The 16949-nt window shown below is 37.5% G+C and overlaps 1 long non-coding RNA gene across 3 annotated transcripts in view; it reads left to right on the forward strand.

Moving 5' to 3' along the window:
- LOC114011317 (uncharacterized) overlaps positions 1 to 16949 on the forward strand; it is a 178143-nt gene that overhangs the window by 98236 nt on the left and 62958 nt on the right. For all 3 annotated transcript variants that reach the window (XR_008748791.1, XR_008748790.1, XR_008748792.1), the window contains exons 5-6: positions 8536 to 8694; positions 9161 to 9318. This is a non-coding gene — a long non-coding RNA (uncharacterized LOC114011317). The remainder of the gene's footprint in view (positions 1 to 8535; positions 8695 to 9160; positions 9319 to 16949) is intronic.

The following is a 16949-nucleotide window of genomic DNA, read 5'->3' on the forward strand; positions in this document are numbered from 1 at the left end:
TTTCCATAGTATATTCTGGATAACTCTGAGTTTACTCTGGCCCTACAGTGAGTAAGCTGCATTTTGGAGGGCTGTTTTAGCTGCCTCCAACCATAAGTAGAGTATGTTTGTGTATACCTGGAGCATGCCAGGTGTGTAAATACTTATCTTTGACATTGCTGTCTCCCTTCTAATGCCATGTTTTCTGTGAGTCGCTCCCTCACAAGATTTGTAAATCTTGCTAAATTTCACTGACATAACAGAAAAAAAAATAAATTGCTAATTTCGGAGGGCTTTGAAACCCAGCCCCTGTATAATGAATAATGTGGTGGATCTAATATTCAATACCACAGCCTGTTCTCCTAGTATCTATGCATATTTTTGCCTCTGTCATTGAAACGTTCTGAAATTCTTCGCTGGTAAACTTAAGCCTCTGTGATGTGATGAGTTATGTATTATATTTTGGTATTAATCTCTGTCTTTTTATCCTTCAAGAGCCTTAAAAGGATCCATGTACTGTGTTTCTGCCTGGCTCCTGTAAAAGCCCCTGCAAATATATGTGATGCTTACTGTAACTAGGACCAGACCACTGCAGAAGATTCAAAGGGAAATCTCTCCTAATAGATGACACCTGTCACCTTGTTCAGCAGGAGAGAGCACTTGCTCAGATGGCTGTGTTCCCAGTGGCGTAGCTCTGAGGGTCACCGTGCCTTTTACGCCTGGGCTTTATGGAAAAGAAACAGCTGGATGGGATAGGGTGAATTTTTTACTAGACCATTGGGCACATTGATTTTTATTTCCATGGGTATGTAGATCAAATTGAAAAAAACTAAAGGGGCCAGTGTGATACCCTGGGACTGTAAGAGATGTCAAGAGTCATAGTAAGTCTGTATATTTCTACTTCTTGCTACTCCCTGTAGAAAAATAGCATGGGGTGTCATTGAGATCTGTCACTCACTGACATTAGGGGAAAAATAACCCCTACCTCTGCTAGATGTTCCCAAGACATGTCCCAGATGAACAAGATTGTGTACTGAACCTAGTTTTGATTTATTTTCATTTAAAGCAAGCATTATGCAACTCAGACACACACGATCCTGGCTGGCTGACATATCCTTGAGCAACTGTCTGTATATTGGCACGTGGAGAATTCTGTCTTGCCTGCTGTAGGAGGCTACTTCAGAAATGTGTTTTTATAAACGCCCTGAAACTACAGAACACAAACAGCTTCTGTTTAAAGACTTGATAAAATTGTATCTATTTAAGCAACCTCTGTTCAACTGTCTCAAAAATAAACTATTTAGACCACTACGGAATGTCAAAAATAATAGACAATGAAGAAATTTGGAAAATTGAAATTAAGATAAACAGACCAACATAAACTAAAACCTATATGAAATTTGGACTTTTGAATTTGCCAGGAATATGCTTTCAATGAATTTAAAGATTTTTACATGAATTTTTTTCCTTAAGGCTCAAGGAAAAACTGTGTTATGTAGGTTATTTAAATCTCAGAGAAAATAGGAATATAAACTGCATTTTAAGCATCAGGATCTTATTTTTTTCTATATGTGTGCAGCACCTTTTGGTTTTTGAAGCTTTTTTCAGTTTCAAAAAACTGTATCGAACTTGTGTAAAGATAACTTTATATCACACAGCTTTAGTAGTTCTACCTGTGGAATATAAATTGAAGTTCTGTGACTGATTTTGGTTCAGGTAACATAGATGAACTTTAAATTATCTTATCTAATGTTTTGAGCTTGCCAGATTGACAGAGAGATTGTGGTTCTGGTCATAGTTACAAGTATACAGATTTTTCCTTTCCTTAGCATGCGTTGTGGTCAGCTTCCATATCTGGCATAAAAATCTTGTTCAGTTTCTCCCTTTTGATGTGTAAGGAAGGCTGGTTGTACTGAAAGAGTGACCACAAGGAGTCAGGGACAGTTGATCCATTTTACGCAGTTTAATTCATAAACTTATTTTCACCTTTTTATTTATTTGATTTTTTTTAACCTATAACTAACTACAAATTCAGAGTGGCTTCAAAAACCTTACTATAAAGTCTTTACATTCCAATGTGTCAGGTTTTTGAAGCTCCACAGTATTTTTTTGCAAACCCTCAGAAAGGTAGGCAATTCTGAGTTTGAAAATCAGCTTTAGATTATAATTCTAGGGGAATGCAATACTTTCAGATTTATTGATGCAACTAGTGAAATAAAATGTTGCATAGGTACATACAGCTCTATATCTTGGGATTCACAGGTCAAATAATATATATGTCTTGAAAATGAATGGGGCTACATTTGGGTGGTGACTGGTCGCTAGTGGTGTTCGTCAGGGTTCAATTCTAGGGCTGGTTCTGTTCATCATCTTCATCAGGCTGCAGGAGTGGAATGCACTGTTAGCAAGGGCGTTGATGATACCAAACCGGGAGGTGCTGTTGAATCTCTCGAGGGATGAAAGGCCTTTGCAGAGCGATCTAGATAGACTGGAGCACTGGGGAATGATACATGGGATTAAATGTGACAAGCCCAAATGCTGGATCCTGCACCTGGGATGGAGTAATGCTGGGCACAGGTATAAATGGGGAGAGGAGCGGGTAGGGAGCAGCCCCGCAGAACGGGGTCTGGGGGCGCTGGGTACAGCAGGGGCAGTGGGTCAGCAGCGTGCCCTGGCAGCCAGGAGGGCGAACACCATCCTGGGGGGCACCAAACACAGCGTAACCAGCTGGTCAAGGGAGAGGATTATCCTGCTGCACGCAGATTGGTGCAGCCTCACCTGGAGCGCTGTGTGCGGTTCTGGGCCCCACAATTTCAGATGCACGTTAAGGTCCTTGAATGCACCCGAACAAGGGCAACAAAGGTGGTGAATGGGCTGGAAGACATGTCCTATGAGGAGTAGTTAAGGACTTTGGGTTTGTCTACTTTGGAGAAAAGGATGCTGAGGGGTGACCCCACTGTGCTCCACAGCTCCCTGAGGTGGGAACTGGAGAGGGAGGTGCTGAGCTCTTCTCCCTGGTATCTGGCGATAGGATGCACGGGAGTAGTTCAAAGCTGTGGCAGGGCAGGTTTAGATTGGGACGTTAGGAAGCATTTCTTTACGAGAGGATGGTTAAACACTGAAACGGGCTTCCTAGAGGTGGCTGATGCCCCAAGCCTGTCAGTGTTTAAGAGCCATTTGGACAATACCCTTAATATGCTTTAACTTTTGCTCAACTCTGAGTTGGTTTGACTCGGGCGGCTTGACTACGTGATGATCGCTGTAGGTCCCTTCCAACTGAAATATTCTGTTCCAGATAGAAAGGAAAAGTATTTTCAGAAATCGGATTCCTCTTTCTCAATGAATGTGGTCTGGGTTCAAATGCTGTTTAACATTCATTTGAAATGTAATAATTTGGAAGCTGATTCAAAAAATCTAATGTCCCTGCTATCGTATAGAGATAGAAAACTGCTCTGGTTGAGGTAGATCTTCTGTTTCAGTTTGCATTATTATAAAAATAAATTCAATCCTTTTCACTTCAAGAAGCCTTAACACATGGTTTGGTTCCCTTTCCTTTTTATCCAATAGAATAAGCCACAGAAGAGTTGTTATTTCTTTTCACATCTTTATTTACTGCTTTAGATGCTTATTCATGGCATTGGTTTCAGAAATCTAGTGTTTTTCCCTTGCAAAGTCATGCTATTTGAAGTGCAAGTGCCATTTTCTCTACGAATTTGTTGTGTTTTGGTAATGCAAGATATAACTCTTTGAATTCGTCACTTTGTAACAGGGACAAAATCAGCATCTGTTAACAGTGGCTCCATCTGCTGTGAAGTATGGCATTATGTCTGCATTTGCTCAATGCTGGATTTTGTAGAGGTTTTTGGTTTTTTTCTTCAGTGTGTTCCCTTTTTCTATATGAAACCTTCAGTGAATGATGTTTGCTATTTTGCTGTGACGTCGCTATGTTATTTCCTGTGCATGTTATTTTTATAAGTATTTTCTATTTAATGAATAAATAGAAACACATTGTATTTTATGAAAACCTTCTTAAAATTAATGGAACCAGTTCGTGATTTTACTTCTGAACTTTGATTTTTTTTTATTTTGGTTTTAATGCTTTTTCTTGAATTGTAGTGCACATTTTTTTTCAATTATGTAGTAAACCCAGATTTTAATCTTTGATCAGTATAGTAACCTGTGATAGCTAGAAGTCAGTGTTTAGAAGTGAGTCAACTCTAAAAGAAATCTAAAGAACAATTGGCATCTAAAATGAGCTGTATGCTTCACTGCTCATAAATTTGTTAACAGAAGCTTAAAACGCATTCTGGGACTCAAGCTTGATGTGTTACTAACACATTCTATTAAAATTTAACAAGCACAAAATAAAATGAATTTGTTTATAGAACAAACATGGCAAAAACTTCAGTAAATAGTGAAACATTCTTTGATTAAAGAAGTTAGAGGCATTCTATTTTTAGCGCAGATCATACAACACCTTTGTGCAAAATTAATGTGCTGTCATGTAGGGAGAATTTTAAAATACAACACTTAATGTTGTATGGATGAATCTCATTGAGTTTTAATAAAATCCTCTTTCAAAGCAGGTGTCCTAAAAAGTAACAATGAATAACAGCATTTTTTTCCCTCTTCAAGTCTAAGCAGAAATGCCAAATTTAGGAACCCCCCCTCCCTGTGGTTAAGTATAGAAAGTAATTTCAACAGAAGGTTTTTCAAAATAATATTGAATTATTATTTGGTTGTGCTTACTCAAAAAAAAAAAAAAAAGAAAAAAAGAAAATAGCCCTTTTAAAATTGTTGATTAAAACAAAATATATTTTCCTGGACAAAAATGGTGCTGAGAGGTTCCTTTCTAGGAAGCTTGGTCAGATCAAGTGCTTGAGTGACAACAAATGTCTGGATGGTGTGAGGGCAATAGTCTGCGGTGCTTCGTGTTGACGGAGGAGCTGTTCTTCATTTGTGTTTGCTACAGGTAGGGATCTCAGTCAGCAGCTTGTTTGAAGGCTGATTTGTAGATTAGCTGGTTCATACAAGCTGCCATCAGGAATTCAGGGACAGCAATGGAAGGGTGGTAGAATACTCGGAAGTGTGGATTTACCTCCAGCAGTTGTCTTCTCTTCAAATAAATAAGAGGTGGGTTTGCATTACTGTACCAGTGGGTTATACCCAGTGATTTGTGCCCCTGAAGATTCTTTAAATAGTACCTTTTTCTGACCATTTGAGCATTCTGAAGACATTCACAGAAGTGTTGGGAATGTCTGCAGCATTGTATACCGTTAACCTCAGGAAAATTGCAGAGAACCACTGTCCAGCAGGATGTCAATAGCAGCTGCCCCTCTCTAGCACTAACCCCCCATTTCATCCTTCCATCTGGACATTAGATTAGGTTCTGTTACTTGCACAACACCAACAGTCTGATGAGATGGAGACCGTGTTTCCATTGCTTTGTCTGTTATCTGGAATTATGCTAGAATGACTCGGATCATCATTAAATAAAAACAGAGTTGTGAGCTGTACTATTCTTTATTTCATTATGCACACTTATTTTGATTTACTTAAAAATTACGGTAGTTTGTATATCATGAGGGGAGCGGTTCTAAAGCTTCTGAGAGTTAACCATAACACTGTTTGGTTCTAGCTTGTATTGGTTTTTATCAGGAACAAATACTACTAGTAGTAGGCATCTCGGGAAAATGGTATATTTCCCTACATATTGCCTATCACATTCACTTTATCTGTAGTGTCATGTTATTTTAAGTTGCAGCATATGTAGGCCAACAAAAGCTGACATGAAGGAAAGCAGCATAATACAGTGTAATGATATGTGACACGTTCAGATTGAGAAGGAAACTCACTTTCTTGGAACTAATACCTACTACTTACTGTGTTTGCCATTAATATAATCTTCCCTATGCATACAGTTTCGCCTGTAAAAAAGGTATGGTTTACTTATGCCAGAGAATACTAACTTGTACTGAAAAAAAATTAAAATCATTGAGTAACTTTTTAATACATGTTGATTAATAATTCAATTCTGATATTGCTTTCCAGATTCCCAAACTATCCTTATGCAGCAACAACAAATTAATCTTGATATTTTCCCCTGTAGACTTTTAATTAAGACTAATATTTAATGATATCCATATTTTTGATGTCATGTATTCTTTTCATGTAAAACTTATGGATCACTTACATTAAAAGTATAAGTCAATAAAAAAGATAAGTACATTAAAAAAGTATAAGTAAATAGAAGTATAAAGTCATTTATCAATTCTAGAAAGTAAACCAGATAAGCTGATTGTGCTCTCTAACATACTTGTTTGAATGTGTATTTCACGGTAGATTTCAGTGGTGTGCATTGAAAACAAAGTGTGTCCTAGGCATGGTGGAATACATTTTGGATTAGAAATAAAACTTTCCAAGACATTGTAATTGTGTAAGGATTGAACTAACCAGGAAATTATTTTTTTTGCCCTAGGAAGTTTTGAGGGTTTTGTTGCATTCTGCAGTGGGAGTTTGTTTTGACTCCTCACTTTCCTGAAGAACAGAGGTTCCCTGGAATACCTATAGAATTTTTTCCACATAAAGGAAATGCAGACGTATAGTCCTTGAGCTGAATGAAGCAGGGATGGGGACTCCCACACTACTCCTATGCTGCCTAGCAATCTGCCACAAGTGTGCCACAGTGAGCTGGGTTTGAGTACAAATACGGGGAATAACAGTAATTTTACTGTGTTAATTTTAACATAGGTCAGTCTCCCCTTGTATCTGTTGCATGGCTGCCAAAGGCTTTCTTCTGGCACAGCAACAGCGATGCTATAGGGTCAGGCAGAAAAGGTGAAAACGTGAGAGAGAAGGAAACTAGAATCACTTTTCTTAGCAGGACTGGTAAGTGAAGTGAGCATGAAGTGCTTGGAGAGGAAGAATTTATCTAAAGAAATAGAATCTTAGCTCATCATTCATGCAGGCAAGTCTGGAAAATATACCAGAAATCTAAGTTAGTGTATATCATCTGAATTAAAATGCAGGTGGAACTATGAAGCAGGAGAGAAAAGTTTCATAATATATTGTCCGTACAAGGCGATAAACAGGAAGATGGTTAGTATTACTGATTGGTGAAGAATATTTTTCTTAAGAAATAAAACCACTCCACTCTTTGCTGTACTCTTGCCGTCGAAGGGATTTATTTTAAAGTAAAATATAAGTGGTTCTAAATTTAAAACGTCAGCACTTATGGGAAAAGTCTGACAGAAGACCAGAGAGAAAGTGGCACAACTGAAGTGAAAACCAGAGCTTTACTGTTAGGAATATCGAGTAAAATTCAAGATCAGGCCAACAAAATATTTTAATATTACGAAGTATTCTTAAGATATGAGCAAAAAAGTCTTGAGTGTAGGTTTCAGGTTTGGTATTCTGCTTTCCACTCGAGCTCAGAAGTTCCACTGACCTAGCGGGACGTTCGTGCAGAATTGGCTTTGGAAAATATGCCCCAGTGCTGAAATACTGTTTACCTGCCTTATATATGAAATTGCTTATGTTAATTTACTAATGAGTGATGGAACAGGAAAAGATGGCTTTTCTTGTACTGGAGACACTTCATTCTGTAATCATGAGGGTTTAATCAATTATTGATTTCTTTTTGCTACTGTTAACTGTCACAGTATTTGAACAGCTCTCATTTTTGGTCTAATTTAGTGTGGTTAATATCTATACATTTTCTACTAAAAGTAGTACAGGTGCTCACAGAACTTCAAACTACACTTTTCATTATAAATAAAAAAAAAGTTTAATATAAAGGAAGATTCTGCCCAGTTCATCATAAGGACAGCAGGCTGACTTCTGCTGGAGTTGAAGCAGCACCTGAGATGCCACGCAGTCATTTCCCAGGCTGAGCTAAAGGGATAAAATCCATGTTACTGTGGTACAAGATCCCTGGGTATTACAAAATGAAGTGGCAGAGATGTTAATGTCTCAAATAATCATAAGTTGTGATTGTTTTGGTTTTTTTTTTATTTGGGGAATTTTGTCATGTAAGCAAGGATCTAAAGGGTATTAAGGAGGCAAATTGACTTCGGTAATGAATTCAAGCAGTAAAATTTTCTTGGTTTCAAGACTATCAGGAAGGCTTTTTCTGTATGTGATGTGTCTTGATTTCAGAATATGCTATTTTAAATTCTCTTAATATATGGTGTGGAAATGCCTACCTAAAAGTTAGCTATGCTTAATTAAATATTACCTAAAGACAGGAATATAAAATTTTGGTTTTTTCTATTTATGAGTTGTCATTTTGAAAGCTGTCGGGTTTTATTCTTAAACTGGTAGATAATATTCAAAAGTTTTTTGGTTTTTCCTTCAGTGCATATGAAAAGGTTGCTATCTAACACTGACTTTGAAACCATTGTGAAATGCAAAGTTGTTTACATGCAGCAACTTCTGTGACATTGAGCACATCAACAACCACTTTTCCCATCGTTCCTGGTGTTCAGGCTGTTGTGATTCTGCTGATGTAGCTGATGTTTTTCTTTCTTATTCCTCTGCCTTTGTCCTTTCCTACAGGCTTACCCTGAGTTTGTCCTGACCTACCTAGAGGAACTAAATGAAAGAGAGGAGGTGACCCAGACAGAAAACCGCATTCACCATGGGGCCTGGTCTGCAGCTCATCAGGAGATAGACAGCAGCGCAGCAGAAGAGGTCACAGTATTAAGCCAGAGGCAGGTCAGAGACAGTCCTTTCAAAAACACGTTTTGAAAAGAGAAATAACAGTGGGGAAGTCAACTTATTTCCTTAAATAAATGACCTCATTTGATTCCTTAATAAGATATTTATATATTAGATATTTATATATTTATAATTACGTTATTTTTATATATTAGGTAGTTGTATGCAGGTTTTTAACGAATAAAAATGTATATGTACATGTGTCTTAGAACAGTTTATGCTTACAGCCCACGTAGGACAAATTTTCGAAATTTCTCATTCCCTATGTATAAAACCTCAAGGAAGGGAGGGAAACAAACACAAAGATCCCTAGAACTCTAAATCCATGCTTCTTGATGTGTCTTGACACAGCTATTTGTATTTCTGACATTTTCTGCTAATCAACAGCCTTACTTGGAAAAGTAGACACACATTATTTTAATTAGCAATATATAAATTACGCGGTTGTACTTCCATCTCTTAGGTTCTGCAAAAAAATGTCAGCAACCCCAATCAGAAACAACTTTCAGGACCTTTGGACGCCTGTTTAATGCCTGCAGATCCCCTAGGGGAGACTACACAGCTGACAGTGGCACTGGTGAGGAAACTGGAAGAGAAACATCCTAAGGCCCCAGCTCAAAGGTAAGCCACTGACAGAACTGATATTTATTGTTCAATGACATTAGATGTTTTCCTTCAGTTTCATGTAAGATTGATTTCCTGGATATTATTGAAATATCTCAGAAACCCTCTGGCTGGTAAGCAAACAGGGATTTTGACCAAAATTAGTGAAAAGGGGTGACATTTATGCACTGGTTGTTTTTTTTTTTTAATTTATTTTTTATTTTGAAGATTGATGTGGATGATGTTTGGTAGTAATTGCAAATTTACTTTTTGATTTTTATCTACGAACCTCACATTGTGCAAATTATGTAAAGAAATAAGACTTGTGTCAACATTGTGACGCATTTTGTGCCACAAGACTTCAGTTTTAATGGTAAAGCTTTTGCTACGAACCTGAAAGTCATGCTGAGCCAAAATACAAAGTGATGCAGGACTCTTCTAATTTCAATAAAAGATAAATAGTAGCGTTCTTAATTGCTTCTACTTACAGTAGGCAGAAAACTTTGCCTTTCTTTAGATAACTGAAACTTGCTTTCACAAATTGCATTTGGCTAGTTCTTTTTGATCTTTTGGGTACTTTTAGATCAAAAATATTTTAAAAATGGACCTTCTATTCAGATGAAAGATCACAAGACATCACTTGCTATTAGAATGAAAGATAAACTAGTTAATGGTGGTGTTGCTGCTAGCATTAAGTCAATAACAGTAATTTACAGGTGGCTATAAGCAACAACTGGATTTGGTTTAACTAGATCATTGTAGCTCTTCCCTTGGTAGTATTACCCTTAGAGAACTCACAGATTTGCTCCTCTGGTCCTCCTTCAAGGACTAGTATTTTGGTGTTTCGTTTATAATATCTTGCAAATATTTAGTCTTTGAGTGTCCCAATATTTCCTAAATGTGCTTGACGACTGGTAAGACCGAGGTATCTAAAGGTATTGGCTATCAGTAGTTCTTGGGGAGCTGTGTTGGTAAGAGGTAGGTTACCTATATTTTGGGTAGTTTTGTTTTTTGTTGAATCAAGTAACTGTAATCCTTTGTTAAGCATAATGGTTTAATTACTAGTAACAACTGTTGTATGTTTACAACATAAACTAAAGTACCAAGTTTAATATTGGTTATACTGGCTCTTTCAAAATATGCCTTTTGCAATGTAAGGCCACTGTTTATACAAGATCTTCTTCACAGTGCTTTGCATATGAATTGTTATACTGTAATTATGCAATGTGATCCTAGGGTCACTACAAAGTATTTAACTTCTTTTAAGTACAATGAAGAAACTTCGCTTATCCCAACTGAATATCCATGCTTTTAGCCGCAGATAAAAGTATATAAATATTAAGCGAAAGATCTCTTCTTGCAGAGCACAGACATTTGTTTTAGAAAGCTATCTGCAGTCAAGATAGCCTTTAAGCACTGAATGCTTGGCTTTCTATGTCTTTATGTATCTCTTCCTACCAAAAGTGGAGTTAAGCAGTCTAAAACATTTCCCCAAATTAAATTAAATATAAGAAAAATAGATTTCATACTAAAATAACGTTGTTTTAATGTTGGATATTTGGCATTAAAGAGCAATGATAACTAAACCTTCTGCAGTTACCTCTGTTATGGGAGGTACTAAGTGATTTAAATTCTTTTTTGCTGCAGTTTTTCACTAGATTTTGATAAATACCAATGCACTCTGTTAAATGGCTGTCACGTTCCACTCTGTAATTTGTAGAACACTTTCAGTGTCTGAAAGGTGATGTAAGAAATAAGAAAAGTGATTTTATTGATCCTTTGTGATTTGAAAAGCTGTTCAACTTCCAAATAGCAATAAAATTTGCCTGCCTTTATGAAATAACATGGAAAACTGTTGTAAGCACAAATGAGGTATGAATGGTGTGTTAACAGAGGAAACTATCTCTCTCTGTCCTTAGAATCTTTTTCAGGAGTTGGACTAGGTCAATAAAGTGAAGATTATGATCACTGCTCCTCCTGAGAAGTTTAACTGGTTTTTATAAAACTTTGGTTAGCTGCAGTGCTCAGCACATTTTTGTAGATTCTTGTAAAACTTTGACTTACTGAGAAGGGAAGGGAGCTGTGTCTCTAGAAGGAGGTTCAGCTGTCCAGACATAGGTGTTTAAGGTAATCTTTAGGTGTTGAGGGATATACCACCAGGCTTCCAGCTGCTTCACGTTACTGCAAATCTCCTGTGTTGTATCTATGAGAACTATGCGGACCCTTTGAGTACATTAGCAATCTTAAATACCAGCAAGTGTCTATTTTTACGCTGTTGATTCCTACCCTAAATGCTTCCTTTTCCAGCTTAGTGTTTTGGAGGAATGTGCATTTCACAGCTGTCATTCTTAGTTTTCCTGTTTTGTTTTCTGAGAAACAGTCACACTTACATGGTGAGCCACAGCATGGAGTCAGCCCCATATTGAAAGAAAACAGGTTCTAAAGGATGCTGTAGGAAGAGACTTATGAAAAGGGCTAAGTTTCACAGAATGTGGTTGGATCGCAAGTTTGTCTGTTTGCAATAATTTTTACACAATTAGACTTTCTTTCACTATTTTTGCTGATTGAAGGCTGCGGTCAGCCCCTTTCTTACCTGCACATGTTTAGCCAGCGACATGTTATCCTGTGATACGGATAGTAAAGGCAAGAAGTACACGAGCTATTTTCAGGGTTTTTTGGTGACCTATCTCAGTGCTCTCAGCAAGTCCTTGGTATCTTTGGGGAAGTCTTATTCAGTGCTCTTTCTAATGTTGGTTTTTTTCAATGCATCTCATACTTTTACCAGTTTACATGATGCCTATAAGATGTGAAAACCTGAACATCATGGCTGAATCCCTGAGTTTCTATGCGAAAGATGAAAAACTCACCCAGTCTGGCAAATACTGTTGAGGAAAAAATCCTTCCTACATTACAAGTACTGCCCCAAATAGACCAAAATACAATCATAAGTTAGTTGCTAGACATGGAGGGTTCAAGTTTCTGGGAAGACATGGCTTTTAGAATGAGGATGAGTAGAGATGTGAGTTGTAGGACTGATTTATATGCTTCCCTCAGTGCACAAGAACTAATGACTTAAAATAACTAATGGCCACTAATTTCTTTCCCATCCTTATTGTCATCCTCACTTTTCACGTATGGGAAACAGCAAATCCATTGTCTCCTTTCACTCAAAAGCTTCTTTGAAGGATGCTTGTAGAAAGGCATTCCATAGTATTATATTTGCCTGGCTCAAAATAATAACTTAATGTTTTGGGTGTTACCTGGTAGAAATATAATTTAGATGTTGTCTGTTATTCTTATGATCTTACATGTTGGGCCCAACTAGGGATGTAAGAGAATGCTCTTGTTATATCAGCTGTAACAGATATGTGCTGTCCTAGCAGTACATTCCATTTGTGAATAGTCCCTTTGGAAGGCACTAGTGGCACTTCTAATATTAATTACCTGCTTTAATACAGTTTTGGTTTTGGGCCTTATTGGATCACTTTGCTTCCATAAGTAAGCTTGATTTCACAAGTTTCTAAATATTTTGTCTTCAATCCAGATATGCATTTAAGTGTGCTCCAAGTTAAGTACATGCTAGGTACAAGCATTCTTGGATCTGAGTCAGAATGCTTATGACCTTGTCATATTTAATACCAAGGCAGACACGTCTGGGGCAGTTGGTTTCATTTTAATTTTTCTGAATCACTTGGACAAATTCAGTTATTACATTTTTGTAAGACTTATTAGTGTTGGAAAATGACTAAGGAATATACCCCTGAGGAGATGGAAATGTTTTCCTACTGCCATCAATGACAGAGCTATGAATTGGTATGGTTTGTAACGGCTAAGCAAATGATTGACCTTGATTCTTTATACACTGTATATTAAATTCCAAGTGGGCAAAACATAGGTAAAAGTAATTGTCTACATATGTATTGTAAACTGATTCCTCCATGAAGACAGATGAGAATGTATTTTACAAAAAATAATGCATTATAATTATTTTTAAAATCTATTTTTACATAGGCTCTTTAGACTGTACGATCTGCATTTAAAAACTCTATATTCATTTCGAGTACCCCTCAGATTTCCATTTGTGAAAACTCCTCTATAAAAATCCAATCTTTTTCACTGTTGCAATAATTTTCCATGATCTATCTGCCATGTAAGTGTTCTAAAGGTTAAAGCTTTGAATTGGTGACAAATTAGCTTTCATTATCTGCTTTAGTCACATCTTGACAAAATTATTCTAATAGCTGTATCTGCTGCAGATACAGCTCTAGCTCTCCGGTCCTCACAGAGAGATGTTATGTATCCATCTGAAAATGAAAGGGAGGTATAATAAACATCACATTCCCATTTTCAGAAAGCATTTGAAGATGTTTGTTTACATTAGTGTACCAATTTGAGCAGCTTACCTTTATTTAAATGGAATAAGGAGTGGGGGGTGGGTGGGGGGTGGGGAAGACTGTAGCAGCCGACAAAGCATGGTGACCCAGCTTGTCACCCAGTGACCTGTGAGAAGGAAATAATGAACTGTGAGTAGCTGTCATCTTAACTGTTTCTGACAGTTTGGCTATGGGCACATCTGTGTTAGTTGCATGGAAAGGCCTTTGTTGTTTTCCCACTAGTGACTTTGCAGACCGCTGTGGGGTTTGCTGGCTGCCCTGCTCTTACACTTCCCCTCCTTTTTTAGTAGTAAAAGCAGCTGCCACTGATAGAGCTGACATTTTCTTTTAATGATTTACTTGGCATTTATACCATTAAAAACAAGAAGTTAATGTGAAATAGAACTTCTGGTTATTATAAATGAAAATATGCTCTATATTCGTGTAAGGCCTGTTGTAAGTGTGCCTATGATAACACTGTATTTTCTACATAACTTGCAGCAGTGTTCAAGGGCTGTTGGTACCCTTCCTTCCTAATATCTTTTTGTACTTCACTATTTTGAGTGAATTATCAAGTTTACTGGTAATAACATCTTAAATAAGCCACTGTACAATGCAACTAGGCAGCTTTGCATGGTTAAATGATATATTGCAAAACAGCCAACCAACCCCGAACCACCTCTCCCTGCCCCCCCCCCCCCCCCCCCCCCCCCCCCCCCGCCTTGCTTATTTAGTACTATAGGAAGCAATTGCTTCCCTTTCCAGATTGACCCAAGCATATGGGTCTTTCCTGGTACTGTAGTGCTAAATCTTCGATCACTTTGCTCACACTACTATTAGCATTTTCAGCTCGCAGACTGTTAAATATAGGCACACTTTCTCTCATAATAGAGTTCCTAGCTGATTTGTGGAAGGTGATTGTTAAGAAAAACTTGAAATCATGACTAAAATGAATGACTAACTCAATAACTTATAAAGTGTAAAGCTATCTGTTTTAACAAACTAAATATTTTATGCAGTTGACATACCTTATTGCTTTTATGTTATAATATGCTTGAAGTAGGCTATTAGAAATTGCTTTGCAGGAATTGAATATTAAGAACTTCACTCACCAGAATGAAAGTACAGCACACAGAAGCTGAAATCTTTTTGGTTTCCTGCTGTAGGTTTTGGGGAGCTTATATTGGTCTTCTCATACATATGCACATTTGCTCCTTCTCCTTAGGTGCTTCACGTCTCAAGTTCAAGCTGTACTTGACAGTCCTCACATACAAGGGAAAAGAAATCTGTATTTTAAATCTGAGGACACAGATTTATGATTTGGTCCCTTTGGGGGCTGTAGTACAGCATGCAGCATGATGTAGAATACAGGTCACCATCTCTTGCCTAATTGTATGGCAACAGAGCCATGAGATATACATAACAGTGAGTCCCATTGCCCCTTTTTTGCTACATCACCGGTGCAATCCTCTATCCTCACTTATTTAAAAGTGGTGCAAGGACATGTGGTGAACAGGAGATGTGCAAATACAGCACGATTCTCTAGTGTCATATATAGTTCAGAGAAGCATTGTAGGTGCCTTCTGAATCTGTTTACACCATGTGTAATGTGAAATAAGTCAAAAACCAAGCAAAAGCCTGAAACCCAATACTTCCTTGAATGTGGGTGTCATTGTTCTAACCGCGATGAGATCCCAGTTTCCTGAGGATGTAGAAAAACTTGTGTATTCTTCCAGTAGATACGCAATCCCTTTATGTACATAAAGCAAACGAGGGTTACAGAGGATGCCAGCACAGAGAGAGGAGGTGACCTGTGGGTTTGTTAGCAGTGACTGGTGGAGTTAGGAGGCTCCAAGGGGATGCTTTAGTTCCCTGTCTGATACCTGCTGGACCAGTGCATCTGTCATTAAAGAGTCTCTCATACCTCCATGTAGTGTGTCTCCTGGGTATGACGAAAGGGTCAGCATGCCTTGTACTCCATCCCAGCTGTGTAACTCCTTCACCAGGGCAGCACACTTGCAACTAAACTAACGATTTAATAATTTTCTTTTTATTGGTTATGGCTAGGTAAATATGCAGGCCGATCCACAGAAGACTTGCAGTTTATGGCATTTCTCTGTATTGTATGAAGCAGTTAATCAGTTCCACACCTCTACTTTAAGCTATTCAGCTCTAAAATAATTTGTGAAAAGAAGGTGAACGTATTGACAAAGACCTGAAATTATACATTATTTTTCCTGATGGAATCAAATGAAATCTGTACCACTTAGGGCTTTTTTCAAACTCCCTGAAGTCTCTTATTTCTCTTAATAAATGTTAATGCCATAGAGAAACTTAAATATTGATTGAAGCCATGAAGTTTCACAGGCACATCTATCAGATTCTAGAACTTGCTTATTCTTTGCAGAGACATTGCCACGCTATCATATTTATATGTATCCGTATGCTTTTATGACAGCTTTGCTAGGTTAAAGGTGTTTTCTCACTAAAGTATTGTTTAAAAGTAATAATTTTATATTAATACATATTACAAAGTTGCAGAGATGGTATACTCCAATATTTTTTTTCAAGAAAATATTATTGTTTTTGTTTGTGCCACTTGCAAAAGCAAAATACACAAGTGAAGCCTTCATCACTGAGTGTAAAGGCAAAAAATAGGCCTGTTGATCCTAGGACCCTAGCCTGAAACTTTCCAGGATTCAAATCCCTCATTGCAGAAGTGACTAATTTGGGATTTTTTTAATTGGCGAAAAAGGTTTCCAATTCACCAGCCCTCTGACTATGTTCATCCTCTACAAAAAGATTTAATGAGAACCACTTAAAAAAAAAAAAAAATCCATCCCCTGTGAGTTATTTTTTTCTTTTCTAAGGTAAAATTCAGAACTATTACTGCAAGCTACCTGGCAAATTATCTTCGCAAGGGTCTCTCTTTGATTAGTACAATCTTGGTTGCTTGGGTTTAGATTTTCAGGTTTTCTCTGGTTCTAAGGGCTAAACTTGATTTTAGGGAGAGATTTGCCGTGTGAAGTACGCTGACCTGGAAGAAGGACGTGGGCTGCGTGTGGAACCCAGTACAGTCAGGAAGCGCAGGGACCCTGTTGGGAACTGATGATCTTTGCAACTCCTATTGAGTTTGGGCTGCGCACAATTTTTGTTGCGACTTAAGAATGAGGAGGTCTGTTAGATTTGTCATATGTCTGTCAAAAACTCTATTTCAGCAAAGACTTGAATATTAAATGCACGTTTTGACAGGTTCATTTGGAAGCCATATCCCTT

Source organism: Falco peregrinus, chromosome 9 (genome assembly GCF_023634155.1).
Source record: "Falco peregrinus isolate bFalPer1 chromosome 9, bFalPer1.pri, whole genome shotgun sequence".
In the NCBI taxonomy this organism is placed as follows: Eukaryota; Metazoa; Chordata; class Aves; order Falconiformes; family Falconidae; genus Falco; species Falco peregrinus.